This window comes from Lampetra planeri, chromosome 44 (genome assembly GCF_965212315.1).
Source record: "Lampetra planeri chromosome 44, kcLamPlan1.2.h2, whole genome shotgun sequence".
NCBI classification, from domain to species: Eukaryota; Metazoa; Chordata; class Hyperoartia; order Petromyzontiformes; family Petromyzontidae; genus Lampetra; species Lampetra planeri.
Genome location: NC_136150.1, coordinates 5346686 through 5365055, shown reverse-complemented (window position 1 = coordinate 5365055; position 18370 = coordinate 5346686). Strand labels below are relative to the sequence as shown.

Sequence of the window (18370 nt, the reverse complement as noted above, 5' to 3'; positions counted from 1 at the left end):
CAAATATTGAGGCATATAGTAACATCTTTTCGTGATATATAAGCAAATTAATTTTTTTTTGTGGATGTGTTTGTTTTAGTACTTGCATGATCCCATGGCGTTGAGGTAGGGCCGCGTGACTTAAGAGGGAACGGGGCCGGCCTCAACAAACCAGCTTTGCGCAGTGGCAGTATCGTAGCCAATGAGGTTTATCCGAGGCGCGATTATTGCTAATTGAAAACTTTTCCCAATACCCCGCCACGCTGACTTGAAACACAGTCGGCGTCGGCAATTTTTGCAAGCTCTTTCGGGAGTTTTGGGTTGTGTAATGAAGTGTAGAATTGTATTCTGTCCCACGTATATGATTCCATACTTTTATTCCATGAAATCAACAGCAAATTTCGATTTAAAGCTTTCGTGAACGCAGGGATTCATCTTCTTGGTTCGTTCGGTAGTCACGTAAAAGGGAAATAATAAAATAAAACATAATAAAATGATTCTCACGACGACGACTGTTTGAGTTGTGGCCGAAACGTCGTGAGAATTATTTTATTATGTTTTTATTATTATTTTATTATTTCCCTTCCACGTGACTTTACCGAAAGAACCAATAATTTCAATATCTGTAAGCTCTGCCCCTTTCTCCTTCGGGGCCGTCCATAAATGACGTCACGCGATTTTGGACCTCCGCCCCCCCGTCACACGGCGTCACAGAAAGTCAGACCCACCCTCAAATATGACGTCACAAAGCTCTGCCCCCCCCCCCCAAATAAAACATGCTTCAAATCGATTTAAGCTATTGTCATTGTAGTGTGTATTTAATGTGCCGCATCACTGATGCTGTAGGAGAAAACATTTATTAAAAGTCGATTTAATTAAGTAGAACGTGTTGTCTATATTTATTTAAAGTTGCGCATTTTTATGTGACTGTCACATTTCTCAAGCCCCCCCGCCCGTCACACATTGTTACGAATGTCTGACCCCCCCCCCCTAGGTGCGTGACGTCATTTATGGACGGCCCCTTACAACCAAAAGTATAAGGGAACAGCCGATTTCTGAATAATTAAAAGGTAAATATTATTTAGCTTCTCAACCAAAAATATCCCCGGTATCACAAAGCCTCGCATAAATTATCGCACTCTTAACTTTATTTGCACTTTAACAGGACACCACTTCGAAGTCACGTGTTGTATACCGATGACGTCCCCAAGCACCAGTCATCACCTCCCGTCCAGCGGCACACGCGGGAAGAGGCACGGACAATGTTAACATATCTCCTCCTGCAATCAATCGAGTAATTAACTATCGGTTTCATTAAATTATTAAAATATGTTTCGTAAAATCTTTATTGTATTATATGACAACATGAAAATTATTTTTTTAGTGGATGTGTTGATTTAAGTATTTGAATGTTCCCATGGCGTTGAGGTACGGCCGCGTAACTTAAGAGGGAACGGGGCCGGCCTCAACAAACCAGCTTTGCGCAGTGGCAGTATCGTAGCCAATGAGGTTTATCCGAGGCGCGATTATTGCTAATTGAAAACTTTTCCCAATACCCCGCCACGCTGACTTGAAACACAGTCGGCGTCGGCAATTTTTGCAAGCTCTTTCGAGAGCTTTGGGTTATTTAATGAAGTGTAGAATTTGCTTGAGGTTTTAAGGTAGCAGAGCCAATACATGGTTATAAACACGTTTTTTTCGGAGTGGCCAGGTAGAAACTTGGTTGGACAGCGCATTAGTGCACGCCAGACAAATAATCCCTGGTGGACAGTGTGGAACCTGTTGTTCCGACCTGTATAATGTCGTGTATAGTGTAGTGTGTAGGTTAAACGTTGAGTTTTATAAGGGCACCGCGGGGTGACCAGCCCCTCCTCACCCAGCCCCGCCCCTTCCCACCCAGCCCCACCCCTCCCACCCCCCACCCAGCCCCACCCTCCCCACCCAGCCCCTCCCCACCCTCCCCTCCACACCCAGCCCCTCCCCACCCTCCCCACCCAGCCCCTCCCCACCCTCCCCTCTCCACCCAGCCCCACCCCTCTCACCCCCACCCTCCCCTCCCCATATGCACGGTGGGCAGTGTGGAACCTGTTGTTCCTACCTGTATAATGTTGCACTGGACTGCCAAGCCAGAGGTCACAGACCGAATCTCTCAAACTGCTTTGCACCCAATAAAGTTAACTAGTCAGCCCATGGCTGCATCGCCGGCACTATAGTTATGCTGTTCTCTTTCCATGAAATCAACAGCCAAGTTCAATTTCAGCAAGCTATGCCCCTTTCTCCTTGTACCCTGCCCCTTCGTAATAAACAATGATCAGGCCCAGTTGTTTCTGCTTCTTCCACCCCCGCGCCTTTCCTTTTTAGGCCCCGCCCATTATCATTTAGGCCCCGCCCATTGGTGTCTAGCCCCGCCCCTCCCCCTGGCACATGGGGTGGGGGTTGTGAGAAGGGGGGCAGTGCGCGCGTGTCGCAGTAGGACCAGAATGCCTCTTAGAGCAGCCAGATAACAACAGATTGATTAGCCCGTTGTCAACCAATAAGGTGACGGTATTTCTAATTATTGGAAAACTACCATTAAATTTTAAGCTATAGAAAAAGGTATCACTGACTTCTTGCATTTGTTATTCCACTTACAACCAAAAGTATAATGGAACAGCCGATTTCTGAATAATTTAAACGGAAAAATAATTTTACTTTTCAAACAATAAAATCCAAGGTATCACAAAGCCTCGCGTAAATTATCGCACTTTAAACCTTATTTGCGCTTTAACAGGACACCACTTCCAAGTCACGTGTTGTCTACCGATGACGTCCCCAAGCACCAACCATCACCTCCCGTCCAGCGGCACACGCGAGAAGAGGCACGGACAATGTTAACATATCTCCTCGTCCAATTAATCGAGTAATTGACTATCGGTTTCATTAAATTATTCAAATATATTTAGTAAAATCCTTATTGTATTACATAAGCAAATCAAATGTTTTTCTAGTGGATGTGTTTATTTTAGTATTTGAATGACCCCATGGCGTTGAGGTAGGACCGCGTGACTTAAGAGGGAACGGGCCGGCCTCAACAAACCAGCTTTGCGCAGTGGCAGTATCGTAGCCAATGAGGTTTATCCGAGGCGCGATTATTGCTAATTGAAAACTTTTCCCAATACCCCGCCACGCTGACTTGAAACACAGTCGGCGTCGGCAATTTTTGCAAGCTCTTTCGAGAGCTTTGGCTTGTTTAATGAAGTGTAGAATTGTTTTCTGTTCCCCGTGTTTGTTTCCATCAAATCATCAGCAAAGCTCAATATCTATAAGCTCTGCCCCTTTCTCTTTCGGGGCCGTCCATAAATGACGTCACGCGATTTTGGACCTCCGCCCCCCGTCACACGGCGTCACGAAAAGTCAGACCCCCCTCAAATATTGTCACAAAGCTCTGCCCCCTCCCCCCCCCCCAATAAAACATGCTTCAAATCGCTTTAAACTATTGTCATTCTAGTGCGTATTTAATGTGCCGCTTCACTCTGATGTTGTAGGAGAAAACATTTATCAAAAAGTATCTTTAATTAAGTAGAACGTGTTGTCTATATTTATTTAAAGTTGCGCATTTTTATGTGACTGTCACATTTCTCAAGCCCCCCCGCCCGTCACACATTGTTACGAATGTCTGACCCCCCCCCCTAGGTGCGTGACGTCATTTATGGACGGCCCCTTACAACCAAAAGTATAAGGGAACAGCCGATTTCTGAATAATTAAAAGGTAAATATTATTTAGCTTCTCAACCAAAAATATCCCCGGTATCACAAAGCCTCGCATAAATTATCGCACTCTTAACTTTATTTGCACTTTAACAGGACACCACTTCGAAGTCACGTGTTGTATACCGATGACGTCCCCAAGCACCAGTCATCACCTCCCGTCCAGCGGCACACGCGGGAAGAGGCACGGACAATGTTAACATATCTCCTCATCCAATTAATCGAGTAATTAACTATCGGTTTCATTAAATTATTAAAATATGTTTCGTAAAATCTTTATTGTATTATATGACAACATGAAAATTATTTTTTTAGTGGATGTGTTGATTTAAGTATTTGAATGTTCCCATGGCGTTGAGTTACGGCCGCGTAACTTAAGAGGGAACGGGGCCGGCCTCAACAAACCAGCTTTGCGCAGTGGCAGTATCGTAGCCAATGAGGTTTATCCGAGGCGCGATTATTGCTAATTGAAAACTTTTCCCAATACCCCGCCACGCTGACTTGAAACACGGTCGGCGTCGGCAAATTTTGCAAGCTCTTTCGAGAGCGTTGGGTTATTTAATGAAGTGTAGAATTTGCTTGAGGTTTTAAGGTAGCAGAGCCAATACATGGTTATAAACACGTCTTTTTTCGGAGAGGCCAGGTAGAAACTTGGTTGGACAGCGCATTAGTGCACGCCAGACAAATAATCCCTGGTGGACAGTGTGGAACCTGTTGTTCCGACCTGTATAATGTCGTGTATAGTGTAGTGTGTAGGTTAAACGTTGAGTTTTATAAGGGCACCGCGGGGTGACCAGCCCCTCCTCACCCAGCCCCGCCCCTTCCCACCCAGCCCCGCCCCTTCCCACCCAGCCCCACCCCTCCCACCCCCCACCCAGCCCCACCCTCCCCACCCAGCCCCTCCCCACCCTCCCCTCCACACCCAGCCCCTCCCCACCCTCCCCACCCAGCCCCTCCCCACCCTCCCCTCTCCACCCAGCCCCACCCCTCTCACCCCCACCCTCCCCTCCCCATATGCACGGTGGGCAGTGTGGAACCTGTTGTTCCTACCTGTATAATGTTGCACTGGACTGCCAAGCCAGAGGTCACAGACCGAATCTCTCAAACTGCTTTGCACCCAATAAAGTTAACTAGTCAGCCCATGGCTGCATCGCCGGCACTATAGTTATGCTGTTCTCTTTCCATGAAATCAACAGCCAAGTTCAATTTCAGCAAGCTATGCCCCTTTCTCCTTATACCCTGCCCCTTCGTAATAAACAATGATCAGGCCCAGTTGTTTCTGCTTCTTCCACCCCCGCGCCTTTCCTTTTTAGGCCCCGCCCATTATCATTTAGGCCCCGCCCATTGGTGTCTAGCCCCGCCCCTCGCACACGGGGTGGGGGTTGTGAGAAGGGGGGCAGTGCGCGCGTGTCGCAGTAGGACCAGAATGCCTCTTAGAGCAGCCAGATAACAACAGATTGATTATCCCGTTGTCAACCAATAAGGTGACGGTATTTCTAATTATTGGAAAACTACCATTAAATTTTAAGCTATAGAAAAAGGTATCACTGACTTCTTGCATTTGTTATTCCACTTACAACCAAAAGTATAATGGAACAGCCGATTTCTGAATAATTTAAACGGAAAAATAATTTTACTTTTCAAACAATAAAATCCAAGGTATCACAAAGCCTCGCGTAAATTATCGCACTTTAAACCTTATTTGCGCTTTAACAGGACACCACTTCCAAGTCACGTGTTGTCTACCGATGACGTCCCCAAGCACCAACCATCACCTCCCGTCCAGCGGCACACGCGGGAAGAGGCACGGACAATGCTAACATATCTCCTCATCCAATTAATCGAGTAATTGACTATCGGTTTCATTAAATTGTTTAAATAGATTTAGTAAAATCCTTATTGTTTTATATAAGAACATCAAAGGTTTTTAAGTGAATGTGTTTATTTTAGTATTTGAATGGTCCCAAAGCGTTGAGGTATGGCCGCGTGACTTAAGAAGGAACGGGCCGGCCTCAACAAACCAGCTTTGCGCAGTGGCAGTATCGTAGCCAATGAGGTTTATCCGAGGTGCGATTATTGCTAATTGAAAACTTTTCCCAATATCCCGCCACGCTGACTTGAAACACAGTCGGCGTCGGCAATTTTTGTGAGCTCTTTCGAGAGCTTTGGGTTGTTTAATGAAGTGTAGAATTTGCTTGAGGTTGTAAGTTAGCAGAACTTGCCGTGATTGTAATTATTGTAATAATTTTGCACCGGACTAACCAGCCAGAGGTCGCAGACCCAATCTCTCAAAAATCTCCAAAAATTAAGATTGAACTCTCAAACTGCTTTGCACCCAATAAAAACACGTTCCTTCGGAGTGGGCAGGAATGGACTTGGTTGGGCAGCGCATTCGTGCACGACAGACAGACAAATAATCCCTGGTGGGCAGTGTGGAACCTGTTGTTCCTACCTGTATAAGCCTCAATTATGGAAAACATCAGTGTGTTTATACGTCTGGGCCGGGTAGAGTGTTTCTGCTTAAAGAAAAATGTGTAATGTTTTAAATAAAAATCCAATTTAAACTCATTTGTTTATTATAAGGTAATGTTGACTGAAAGCTTTCGTCACTGCAGGAATTCATATTTTTGGGGCTTCCGGTAAAGTCACGTAGATAGAAAATAACGTAGTTTTTTCTTATTTTGTTATTTTCTTTGAACCTATCTGCGTGACTTTACCGAAAGACCCAAATCATTTAATTGTTCATGCTACGTGAGTTTGGACACAGATCTACGTATATATGACCGGCGATGCCTTCTGCGCAGTATCTGTTGTAATTAGACGATCCAGTACCGCTGACCAGAGAGGCTTAGACTCTGTAGCATTACCACGACGAATCCGCCGTATGAATGACGTCACCAAACCTCCCGTCCAGCGGCACACGTGGGAAGAGGTCGGCAAAAGTCTGAGTACTCTCCAGTTAATTTCCTCATCCAATGAGTCGAGTAATCGACGATCAAAATATTCCATATTAGCAAAAATCTTTATTGATATATTTACGAGATTATACACAAAAAAACGTATTCAGATATAAAATCGTAATATTTGTTTCGAATCGATTCGGATATTTTCAGCTTTGGACTGATCCCATGGCGTTGAGGTAGGGCCACGTGACTTAAGAGGGAATGGGGCAGTCTCAACAAACCAGCTTTGCGCAGTGGCAGTATCGTAGCCAATGAGGTTTATCCGAGGCGCGATTATTGCTAATTGAAAACTTTTCCCAATACCCCGCCACGCTGACTTGAAACACAGTCGGTGTCGGCAATTTTTGCAAGCGCTTTCGGGAGCTTTGGGTTGCTTAATGAAGTGTAGAATTTGCTTGAGATTTTAAGGTAGCAGAGCCAAAACCTGCCATGGTTACAATAATGTTGCACTGGACTGGCAAGCCAGAGGTCGCAGACCCAATTTCTCAAACTGCTTTGCAACCAAACACGTTCCTTCGAAGTGGGCAGTAGGAACTTGGTTGGACAGCGCATTCGTGCACGACAGAAAGCTCGCGGGTCACGTGACGCACTTCAACTAATCCGGGAGTTTACATGTTTGGGAGGGGCTAGGCACGACAGACAAATAATCCCTGGTGGGCAGTGTGGAATTGTTGTTCCTACCTATATACAATTAACTAGTCAGCCCATGGCTGCATCTCCAGCACGACAGTTATGCTGTTCTCTTTCCATGAAATCAACAGCCAAGTTCAATTTCCGCAAGCTATGCCCCTTTCTCCTTATACCCTGCCCCTTCGTAATCAATAATGATCAGGCCCAGTTGTTTCTGCTTCTTCCACCCCCGCGCGTTTCCTTTATAGGCCCCGCCCATTCTCATTTGGGCCACGCCCATTAGTGTCTAGCCCCGCCCCTCCCCCTGGCACACGTGGTGGGGGTTGTGAGAAGGGGGGCAGTGCGCGCGTGTCGCGGTAGGACCAGAATGCCTCTTAGAGCAGCCAGATAACAACAGATTGATTAGCCCGTTGTCAACCAATAAGGTGATGGTATTTCTAATTATTGGAAAAAATACCATTAGCTTTCCAGCAATAGAAACAGTGTCACTGACTTCTCCCATTTGTTATTCCGCTTACAACCAAAAGTATAAAGGAACAGTCGATTTATGAACAATTAAAACGTAAATATTATTTTGCTTTTCAACCAATAAAAATCCACGGTATCACAAAGCCTCGCATTAATTATCGCACTCTTAATTTTATTTGCACTTTCACAGGACACCACTTCGAAGTCACGTGTTGTATACCGATGACGTCCTCAACCGCCAGCCATCACCTCCCGTCCAGCGGCACACGCGGGAAGAGGCACAGACAATGTTAACATATCTCCTCATCCAATTAATCGAGTAATTGACTATCGGTTTCATTAAATTATTCAAATATGTTTTGTAAAATCCTTATTGTATTATATAAGCAAATCAAATGTTTTTCTAGTGGATGTGTTTATTTTAGTATTTGAATGACCCCATGGCGTTGAGGTAGAGACGTGTCGCTTAAGAGGGAACGGGCCGGCCTCAACAAACCAGCTTTGCGCAGTGGCAGTATCGTAGCCAATGAGGTTTATCCGAGGCGCGATTATTGCTAATTGAAAACTTTTCCCAATACCCCGCCACGCTGACTTGAAACACAGTCGGCGTCGGCAATTTTTGCAAGTTCTTTCGGGAGCTTTGGGTTGTTTAATGAAGTGTAGAATTTGCTTGAGGTTTTAAGGTAGCACAGCCAAAACCTGCCGAGATTGTAATAATGTTGCACTGGCAAGCCAGAGGTCGCCGACCCAATTTCTCAAACTGCTTTGCACCCAAACACGTTCCTTCTGAGTGTGTGACGATTGGGTTTTGATAAATGTGACGTCACATCAAAATGCGCAACTTTAAATATATATTAACAATAGAATTGTTATAACAACACAATTTTTTTTGATTTTCATTATTAACTATTTGATTATTTAAATTTACTTAGGGTCACCTTTAATTTATTCCATGAAGGAGCATTTTGCTTCTCTGTGGGAGAATTGAGAAGCATACATTTTGTAAATGTTTAAATGATTGCTATTAAACATTTTGATTTTAATGATTCTACCAGGGCTTTTCATTCTGTGGAATGAAAATATGATTTTTATAATTTTACTCTCCATTTTGCTTCGTTCTACTACAAAGTTTCAAGTATTTTTTTTATAGTTGTAATTACTTTTAATTTATTATAATTATGAGAGAATTTCAATATAATATTCTGAACATCTGCAGTTTTAGTTCGACGTTAAACATTTTCAAGTGAATTTTATGCGAAATTGCAGCTTTCCCAACGCCTCCTTTTTATTACGTGTTTTCTCCTACAACATCAGAGTGCATCGCCACATTAAATACGCACTACAATGACAATAGTTTAAAGCGATTTGAAGCATGTTTTATTTTCAGAATGGAAATATGGTTTCGGGGGGGGGGGGGGGGGGGAGCAGAGCTTTGTGACGTCATATTTGAGTCGAGTCTGACTTTTTGTGACATCGTGTGACGAGGGGGGGAGGGGGTCAAATCGGCCAAAATCGCGTGACGTCATTTATGGACGGCCCCTAAAGGCCCCTTTCTCTTAGGGGCCGTCCATGAATGACTTTGCTGTTGATTTCATGGAATAAAAGTATGGAATCAAACACGTGGGACAGAAAACAATTCTACACTTCTTCTTGGTTCTTTCGGTAAAGTCACGTAGAAGGGAAATAATAAAATAATAAAAATAGAACATAATAAAATACAATTCTCACGACGTTTCGGCCACAACGCAAGCAGCCGTCTTCAGGTGCAGAACAGGGCTGTCGGAAAGACAGCGTCTGAATAAATTCTACACTTCATTACACAACCCAAAGCTCTCGAGCGAGCTTGCAAAAATTGCCGACGCCGACTGTGTTTCAAGTCAGCGTGGCGGGGTATTGGGAAAAGTTTTCAATTAGCAATAATCGCGCCTCGGATAAACCTCATTGGCTACGATACTGCCACTGCGCAAAGCTGGTTTGTTGAGGCCGCCCGTTCCCTCTTAAGTCACGCGGCCCTACCTCAACGCCATGGGATCAGTCCAAAGTAGAAAATAACCGAATCGTTTCGAAACAAATATTACGATTTTATATATAAATAGGTTTTTTTGGGTATAATCTCGTAAATTTATACGTAAAGTTTTTGTTCATATTTAATATTTTGATAGTCGATTACTCGACTCATTGGATGAGGAAATTAACTGGAGAGTACTCAGACTTTTGCTGACCTCTTCCCACGTGTGCCGCTGGACGGGAGGTTTGGTGACGTCATTCATACGGCGGATTCGTCGTGGTAATGCTACAGAATCTCAGCCTCTCTGGTCAGCGAAACTGGATCGTCTAATTACATCAGATACTGCGCAGAAGGCATCGCCCGTCATAGATACTTAGAACTGTGTCAAAACTCACGAAACATTAACAAAAATATATTATTTGGGTCTTTCGGTGATGTCACGCAGATAGGTTCAAAGAAAATAACAAAATAAGAAAAAACTACAACGTCATTTTCTATCTAACGTGACTTTACCGAAAGCCCCAAAGAATATGAATTCCTGCAGTCACGAAAGCTTTCAGTCAACATTAACATATAATAAACAATTGAGTTTAAATTGGATTTTAAAAAAACATTACGCATTTTTATTTAAGCAGAAACACTCTACCCGGCCCACACTGCCCACCAGGGATTATTTGTCTGTCTGTCGTGCACGAATGCGCTGTCCAACCAAGACCCTACCTGCCCACTCCGAAGGAACGTGTTTTTATTGGGTGCAAAGCAGTTTGAGAGATTGGGTCTGCGACCTCTGGCTCGGCAGTCCGATGCAAAATTATTACAATGACGGCAGGTTCTGCTAACTTAAAACCTCAAGCAAATTCTACACTTCATTAAATAACCCAAAGCTCCCAAAAGAGCTTGCAAAAATTGCCGACGCCGACTGTGTTTCAAGTCAGCGTGGCGGGGTATTGGGAAAAGTTTTCAATTAGCAATAATCGCGCCTCGGATAAACCTCATTGGCTACGATACTGCCACTGCGCAAAGCTGGTTTGTTGAGGCCGGCCCGTTCCCTCTTAAGTCACGCGGTCCTACCTCAACGCCATGGGATCAGTCCAAAGGCGAAAATAAACGAATCGATTCAAAAAAAATATTAAGATTTTATAAATAAATCTGTTTATGGGTATAATTTCGTAAATATATCAATAAAGATTCTTGTAAATATTTAATATTTTGATAGTCGGTTACTCGACTCATTGGATGAGGAAATTAACTGTATAGTACTCAGACTTTTGCTGACCTCTTCCCACGTGTGCCGCTGGACGGGAGGTTTGGTGACGTCATTCATACGGCGGATTCGTCGTGGTAATGCTACAGAGTCTCAGCCTCTCTGGTCAGCGGTACTGGATCGTCTAATTACAAAAGGAATCGCCCGTCATAGATACTTAGAACTGTGTCCAAACTCACGTAGCATTAACAATTATATTACATGGGTCTTACATTAAAGTCACGCAGATAGGTTCAAAGAAAATAAAACATTAACTACGACGTTATTTTCTATCTACGTGACTTTACCGAAAGCCCCAAAGAATATGAATTCCTACAGTAACGAAAGCTTTCAGTCAAGATTAACATATAATAAACAATTGAGTTTAAATTGGATAGAAAAAATAACATTACACATTTTTTATTTAAGCAGAAACACTCTACTCGGCCAAGAGGTATAGACACACTGATGTTTTGACCAACTGCATCCACAAGAGGGCGCCGCAGGCCATACAAGGCCATACAGGGCCTCCCTCCTACCTCTTCATGAACGCGAAGTTATACTGGTAGGAACCTCCTGGTTACACCAGCCCACAGGGGATTATTGTGTCCGTCGTGCAGGGAGGGGATGGGTGGGGAGGGAGGGAGGGGCTGGGTGGGGAGGGTGGGGAGCGGCTGGGTAGATAGGGGCTGGGTGGGGAGGAAAGGGTGGGGAGGGGCTGGGTGTGGAGGGTGGGGCTGGGTGGGGGGTGGGAGGGGTGGGTCTGGGTGTGGAGGGGTTGGTCACCCCGTGGTGCCCTTATAAAACTCAACGTTTAACCTACTCACGCCGGCTTGTGCCCGCCCTCACAGTCGAGCATATTTGCGGAATACACCACCCTGCCGTCGATCCTGGCCATTGACCGAGAAACTCAACGTTCCTACCAGCTCCCTCCGCAGGAATGTGTTTAAATAGACCAGGGGTCGGCAACCTACGGCTCCGGAGCCGCATGCGGCTCTTTACGGGCTGCTTCTTGACGATATGTACGTATGTACAGTATGTACTCAGATGCATTGCGGCTCTTGAAATACTGAATTTTGTACCGAATTGGAAAGAAATGGCTCTTCTTGTTATTTTGGTTGCCGACCCCTGAAATAGACTTTTTGATAAATGTTTTCTCCTACAACATCAGAGTGAAGCGGCACATTAAATACGCACTACAATGACAATAGTTTAAAGCTATTTGAAGCATGTTTTATTTGGGGGGGGGGGGGGGGGCAGAGCGTTGGGACGTAATATTTGACGGGGGGGTCTGACTTTTTGTGACGCCGTGACGAGAGGGGGGGGGGGTAAAATCGTCCAAAATCGCGTGACGTCATTTATGGACGGCCCCAAAGAAGAAAGGGGCAAAGCTTGCAAATATCAAACTGTGCTGTTGATTTCATGGAATAACAATATGGAATCAAACACGTGGAACAGAAAACAATTCTACACTTCATTAAACAAGCCAAAGCTCTCGAAAGAGCTTGCAAAAATTGCCGACGCCGACTGTGTTTCAAGTCAGCGTGGCGGGGGTATTGGGAAAAGTTTTCAATTAGCAATAATCGCGCCTCGGATAAACCTCATTGGCTACGATACTGCCACTGCGCAAAGCTGGTTTGTTGAGGCCGGCCCCGTTCCCTCTTAAGTGACGCGGTCCTACCTCAACGCCATGGGATCATTCAAATACTAAAATAAACACATCCACTAGAAAACACATTTGGTGTTCTTATATAATACAATAAGGATTTTACTAAATCTATTTAAATAATTTAACACTCTACCCGGACCAGACGTATAGACACACTGATGTTTTCCATAATCGAGGTTTATTTTTCGTTGTTGTTGTTGTTGTTGGGTTAGATCGTGTAAATTTTAGTGCGTCGTTACACCCGCCACCAACCAACACGGACAATTCGCAAGGCTCAGTCACGTAAACACAACGTGCCAATTTAGCTGCGCCTTCAGCACACGCGGTGCAGTGGAGAGTGAAACCACCCACGTGACGTTGACAAGTCGAGTAGCACGCACCACGTGAACACGTCGCGTACGAACGATGTTCTTTTTTAAATCCTTTATATTAAGTTCACTTGCTTGCTTGCTTGCGCGCTTACGACCGTGCAAATCTTTCGGTCGTTTTTTAACCCACTTCCCGTGATCCAATCGAGCTGACATTTTGCACACAGACTCGTTGTGCGTGACAATTTATTTTTGTGAAAATTTTTTTCCAAAATTTTACACTGTTTAGGGATTTTTTTTAAAAATATTTAATTACCAATTGCTTAATGCTGGCAGACAATCATCTGACCCATAGGTGGCAGCTATCTCAAGCCAGAGGACGAGAGGACTCTAGCCGCCACTCTAGCCGCCACGCATATAAAGGATGTATAGTGAAAAACTTTGTTTTTACGGGTTATACTTGTTTACCAAGTGCATCCACAAGAGGGCGTCGCAGGCCATACAAGGCCTCCCTCCCACCTCGTCATGAACGCGAAGTTATACTGGTAGGAACCTCCTGGTTACACCAGCCCACAGGGGATTATTGTGTCCGTCGTGCAGGGAGGGGCTGGGTGGGGAGGGGCTGGGTGGGGAGGGTGGGGCTGGGTGGGGAGGGGAGGGTGGGGAGGGGCTGGGTGGGGGGTGGGAGGGGTGGGCCTGGGTGGGGAGAGGCTGGTCACCCCGTGGTGCCCTTATAAAACGCAACGTTTAACCTACTCACGCCGGCTTGTGCCCGCCCTCGCAGTCGGGCATATTTGCGGAATACACCACGCCGCCGTTGACCCTGGCCATTGACCGAGCAACCCAACGTTCCTACCAGCTCCCTCCGCAGATGAATGTGTTTCAATGCTCCTCCCTATGTAAAGGCGCGGCACTGCAATGGCTCGCTCACGTCGCTGCTGGCGGAAGGGGGTCTCCACTCCAGGGAATTTGTCTCGTCGCCTTCCATGCTTGGGCTCGGACGTCTTGAAAGAGGTGTCAGTACCTACGCGTTAACCCACCGCACGCGTCCCTCCACTCAACACGTTCGTCAAAGAGCACGCTGGGGAGGACATGCTAGGCGACGTTTCGGGCAACGGCCCCTTCTTCACGGCACGCAGAGAGGCCAGAGGAGTCGAGGTTTTACTGCTGGGCGGAGTGAGGTCGAGGAGGGATTTAAGAAACATTGCCACCATTGTTCCATCTGCCGCGCCTGGAGATAAAAAAAAACTAATTCGAGGCTTCTGTATTGCAAGTCCAGTATGCTAACCCTTAACACGACGGCAAGCATTGTCGTAAATAATACTTTCATTGATAATCTGGACTCCCCCCAATTAGTGGGGTTACGTAACCAATCTCTCAGCACAGCACCAAACCCAAACCCAGATACGTTTACAATTCTCAGCCGTTTGTTCGTCCACTGCTGCATGAAGGCCTCTCCGCTCGTTGCGTTGGTCATGGGAGTGGCTTAACCATCCGCGCTGGTCAGTGTGTGGGTTTGGTGAAAGGTGGGCCCACGCCACCGTCGCTGATGTAATGTGGCACCGCTGATAGCCGTGCGTGGCCCGGAATCCAACTCGTTATTGCATTAAAAAAAAAAAACTGTTTTTAATAATAATGGTTTAGTCCATTTCAATATTTACAATCCGCACTATTTATTAAAAGGGAACTTTTTGGAGCAGGCTTTGACTTCCCAGGTCTCATCAGCACACACTCATCCACGCGATTATTGACAACTTGCAGCTCGGCACACGGCAGATGCCTGCGCGGCGCGACTCACGACCTCCTCTCGATACCAAGATCCAGGATGGTCACCGTGTCTATGCGCCGCTTCTCGGTGGCAGCCCCAACAGTCTGGAACGAGATCCCTCTGCACATTCGCAGCATCACCTCAATCGCCTCCTTCAAGAGAAACTTAAAAACTCACCTCTACAACCACGTGCTTTCGAGCGACTCTGAGCTTGGCTCCGCGCCTCTGAGTTGCGGCCACTACGTCTGCAAATTTGCGCGCGTTACAAATTGAACTATTATTATTATAGACGAGATCACTCGAACCTAATATAGCAAATAGAAGACACATTGCGTCGGCATCAGCGGGCTGCGCTGCACTTAGCAGACGCGTCTGACCTTTGCCTACCCAAGGCCGTGGCAGAGACTCAAACTTGGTCGACAAATTCCCACACTCGGGGGGACTCGGGCAGATGGTTGGCACAGCTTTGGTGCGGATGCACAGCGGGCGGTGGTGGTGGTGGGGGTGGGTAGTGGCTACGGTTTCCACTTTTGATGTACGTACGATCTGGGACGTGTCGTGCGTGACGAGCAGAAGGACATCTCACAATGCCAGAAGAGGTGGGAACCGACGCGCAAAATGCATTGGATGTTGAACTCCTTTCGCGCCGCGCGTGGCCCAGCCGCGCGAATTTGGGACATTTGAAGCCCCGTGAAGCCTTGGGGGATTTCAGCAGGAGAGTTATCTCAACAAGAGCACGATCCTGCGAAAACCAGGGCAGGTGGCAACTCGAGCTGGGGTCTGGGGCCCATGGGCTACAACACTCACCACCAACACTCACCATTTCATCATACATACAACACTCACCACCACATCATCACACATACAACACTCACCATCATCATCATCACACCTACAACACTCACCACCACATCATCACACATACAACACTCACCACCACATCAGCATCACACCTACAACACTCACCATCATCATCATACCTACAACACTCACCGCCACCACATCATCACACCTACAACACCCACCACCTCACCACCACCATCATCATCACCTACAGCGCTCACTACCACCGCATCAACATCACACCACCAACACTCACCATCATCATTACACCTACAACATTCACCACCACATCATCACACCTACAACACCCACCACCTCACCACCACCACCATCATCACCGACAACGCTCACCACCACCGCATCAGCATCACACCACCAACACTCACCACCAACACTCACCACCTCACCACCACCACCATCATCATCACACCACCAACACTCACCACCTCACCACCACCACCATCATCATCACCTACAGCGCTCACCACCACCGCATCGGCATCACACCACCAACACTCACCACCAACACTCACCACCAATAATGGTAGGTTTTTACCCTTTTAACTGGTACAAAACTGACACCTTTATTCAAGGCATCATGTTTGCAATGACCACAACACAAGTAGTCAATAAAGCGAACAAAAAGAAGCAACTCTGATCAGGATAATAATATGCACTGTCCTTGAAGTTGATTGGCCCACACCCGAGACGGCTTTCTTTAGAGCCTAGTCCCCATTGGTGTAGGGCCAGATGACACCAGAAGGCGTACAACTCAAAAACAGTGCAATATCAGAGTACCAGTTAAAAGGGTAAAAACCTACCATTATATTTTGCCACTGGTAAAAGAGATCTCATAGTGTAAATACTCACCACCAACACTCCGCGACCTGCTGGTGGTGAGTGTGTGGAGGGGGCCCTGCCAGTTCCGGCTGCAGGCGTCAGCCGGGCCACCTCGCAGGGGACATCTGTCTGCCCCGGGCTGCGGCAGAGATTATTGTGACTCGGCACGAGGCGCAACGTTCTGGAGTCGCCACGGGCGACAACTCGCGGATACATTTAGGATGTTGAAATATGGCAGCGGCTCGCAACAACAAGAACGCAAAATAAGGAGGGAGCGGGGGGGAGCTTCGTCCAGCAGTGGATTGAAGGCGGCCGACAATGCGGATGATGATGATGATGTTGTTTAGCTACCCACGTCGGCGCTAGGCCGGAGGAGCGTACCTGTCAAACCCCTTAATCAGTGCCCTTGCCTGATTACAGACCAACTCAGAACTTGTTGGTCACCCCGTGTGCCCTTAGAAATCTCAACGTTCATCCTACAAAGTGCCATCATCACAAGGGACAAACACCAACAAATAGACAATCACCACTAGTACACTCACCACTACATACCTGTCAAACCCCTTGATCAGTGCCCTTGCCTGATTACAGACCAACTCAGACCGTATTGGTCACCCCGTGCCCTTATAAATCTCAACGCTCATCCTACAAAGTCCCATCATCACAAGGGACAAACACAAACAAATAGACACATTTCATATATTTGTTGCCCGTATTGAAACGGCTGTACGCCGTATGGACCTGAAAACTCAATTTCCCTGCACAAGCATGCGGGATAAACCGTCTGGGTTGACACGGTACGGAGTAGGGTTGGTGGCACGCGACTTGAGTGTGCCCACCGCCACAAGCTGCGGGAGGTACATTGGGTGGCGTGCGCGATCGATGCGTTCATTTGTCTTTCTGGCTCGGCAACCGGGGCGAAACGTAGCTTGAGAAAGAGGTCGCAAACGGGGTTTGATTCCTTACCCGTACCCGTACCCGGCCGCACCAGGGTCGAAAACGGGTACCCGTACCGGGCCGTACCCGTACCCTACCCGTACCCGGTACCCTACCCGGGTAGGTACGGGTATCACGTACCTGATTGTGACCTCTGGGATGAAGCCATCTTGCAGGCGCGGGTGGGTTGATTCTAGGAACTTGAATTGTGAGAAGAGACAAGAAGTTGGGAAATGAGTGACAAACAGTTACTCACCAGTGACTCACGGCCTACCCGAACCCGGCCGCACCAGGGTCGCAAACGGGTACCTGTACCCGTACCCGGCCGGGTACGGGTAGCCGGGTATCGGGTAGGGTACGGATATCGGGTACCCGGTTGCGACCTCTGGCTTGAGGTAAGCCCCTCCGTGTCGTGTGAGTAAGACCCTCCGCGTAACACCAAGATAGCAGCAGCAGCAGCAAGCTCGCTCGCTCGCTATCGTTGTCAGCAATGCCGAGCGGAGACGCCGATGCGGTAGGGTGGAGAGAGAGAGGAGAGTTGGTGATCGAACACGGAGATCGGTTCACGTTTCACTCCTCGTGCCAAACGGATGGGTGGGTGGGGGTGCAATGCCAACCGCGCTGGAACGCCAATGGGGGCAGATTTATTTCTGAAGAGGGCCTGATAACTTTAATCTAAATTGTCTTATGGTTGTTATTGTTTGACTTGCATCCCACTGGGATTTTTTGCACACAGCGTTGAAGTGCGGTGTTTTTTCTAGGAGACTTTGCTGTTTTTTCCTGGATTTTCCTGTTGCGTGTAGTCACTTTAAGATGTTTCTTGTTCATGTTTTTGTTTTGTTTGCGGTTGCACCCGAGTAAAGAGCCGCATGGCTCACAGGGTTATACCTATTCTTAGGTTTTTTCGGTAAAGTCACGTAGGTAAATATATCAAAATGAATAAAAGTAAAATAAAAATAAAATAAAAA

At 46.7% G+C, this 18370-nt stretch overlaps 10 non-coding genes across 10 annotated transcripts; 7 read left to right on the top strand and 3 right to left on the bottom strand.

Annotated features, from left to right (window-relative positions):
- The first annotated feature begins 152 nt into the window (after positions 1–152).
- Positions 153–293, top strand: LOC144732936 (U4 spliceosomal RNA). The gene has a single exon (XR_013588271.1). It is a non-coding gene; the product is annotated as a U4 spliceosomal RNA (small nuclear RNA).
- A 1161-nt stretch (positions 294–1454) lies between these two features.
- On the top strand, positions 1455–1595 carry LOC144732951 (U4 spliceosomal RNA). Its single transcript, XR_013588285.1, has one exon. It is a non-coding gene; the product is annotated as a U4 spliceosomal RNA (small nuclear RNA).
- A 1461-nt stretch (positions 1596–3056) lies between these two features.
- Positions 3057–3197, top strand: LOC144732950 (U4 spliceosomal RNA). Its single transcript, XR_013588284.1, has one exon. It is a non-coding gene; the product is annotated as a U4 spliceosomal RNA (small nuclear RNA).
- Positions 3198–4132: 935 nt separating this feature from the next.
- On the top strand, positions 4133–4273 carry LOC144732945 (U4 spliceosomal RNA). The gene has a single exon (XR_013588279.1). It is a non-coding gene; the product is annotated as a U4 spliceosomal RNA (small nuclear RNA).
- Positions 4274–5748: 1475 nt separating this feature from the next.
- Positions 5749–5889, top strand: LOC144732942 (U4 spliceosomal RNA). Its single transcript, XR_013588277.1, has one exon. It is a non-coding gene; the product is annotated as a U4 spliceosomal RNA (small nuclear RNA).
- Positions 5890–6911: 1022 nt separating this feature from the next.
- On the top strand, positions 6912–7052 carry LOC144732946 (U4 spliceosomal RNA). Its single transcript, XR_013588280.1, has one exon. It is a non-coding gene; the product is annotated as a U4 spliceosomal RNA (small nuclear RNA).
- Positions 7053–8284: 1232 nt separating this feature from the next.
- Positions 8285–8425, top strand: LOC144732938 (U4 spliceosomal RNA). Its single transcript, XR_013588273.1, has one exon. It is a non-coding gene; the product is annotated as a U4 spliceosomal RNA (small nuclear RNA).
- A 1192-nt stretch (positions 8426–9617) lies between these two features.
- Positions 9618–9758, bottom strand: LOC144732944 (U4 spliceosomal RNA). Its single transcript, XR_013588278.1, has one exon. It is a non-coding gene; the product is annotated as a U4 spliceosomal RNA (small nuclear RNA).
- A 921-nt stretch (positions 9759–10679) lies between these two features.
- Positions 10680–10820, bottom strand: LOC144732935 (U4 spliceosomal RNA). Its single transcript, XR_013588270.1, has one exon. It is a non-coding gene; the product is annotated as a U4 spliceosomal RNA (small nuclear RNA).
- A 1710-nt stretch (positions 10821–12530) lies between these two features.
- LOC144732937 (U4 spliceosomal RNA) lies at positions 12531–12672 on the bottom strand. The gene has a single exon (XR_013588272.1). It is a non-coding gene; the product is annotated as a U4 spliceosomal RNA (small nuclear RNA).
- Between the last annotated feature and the right edge of the window lie 5698 nt (positions 12673–18370).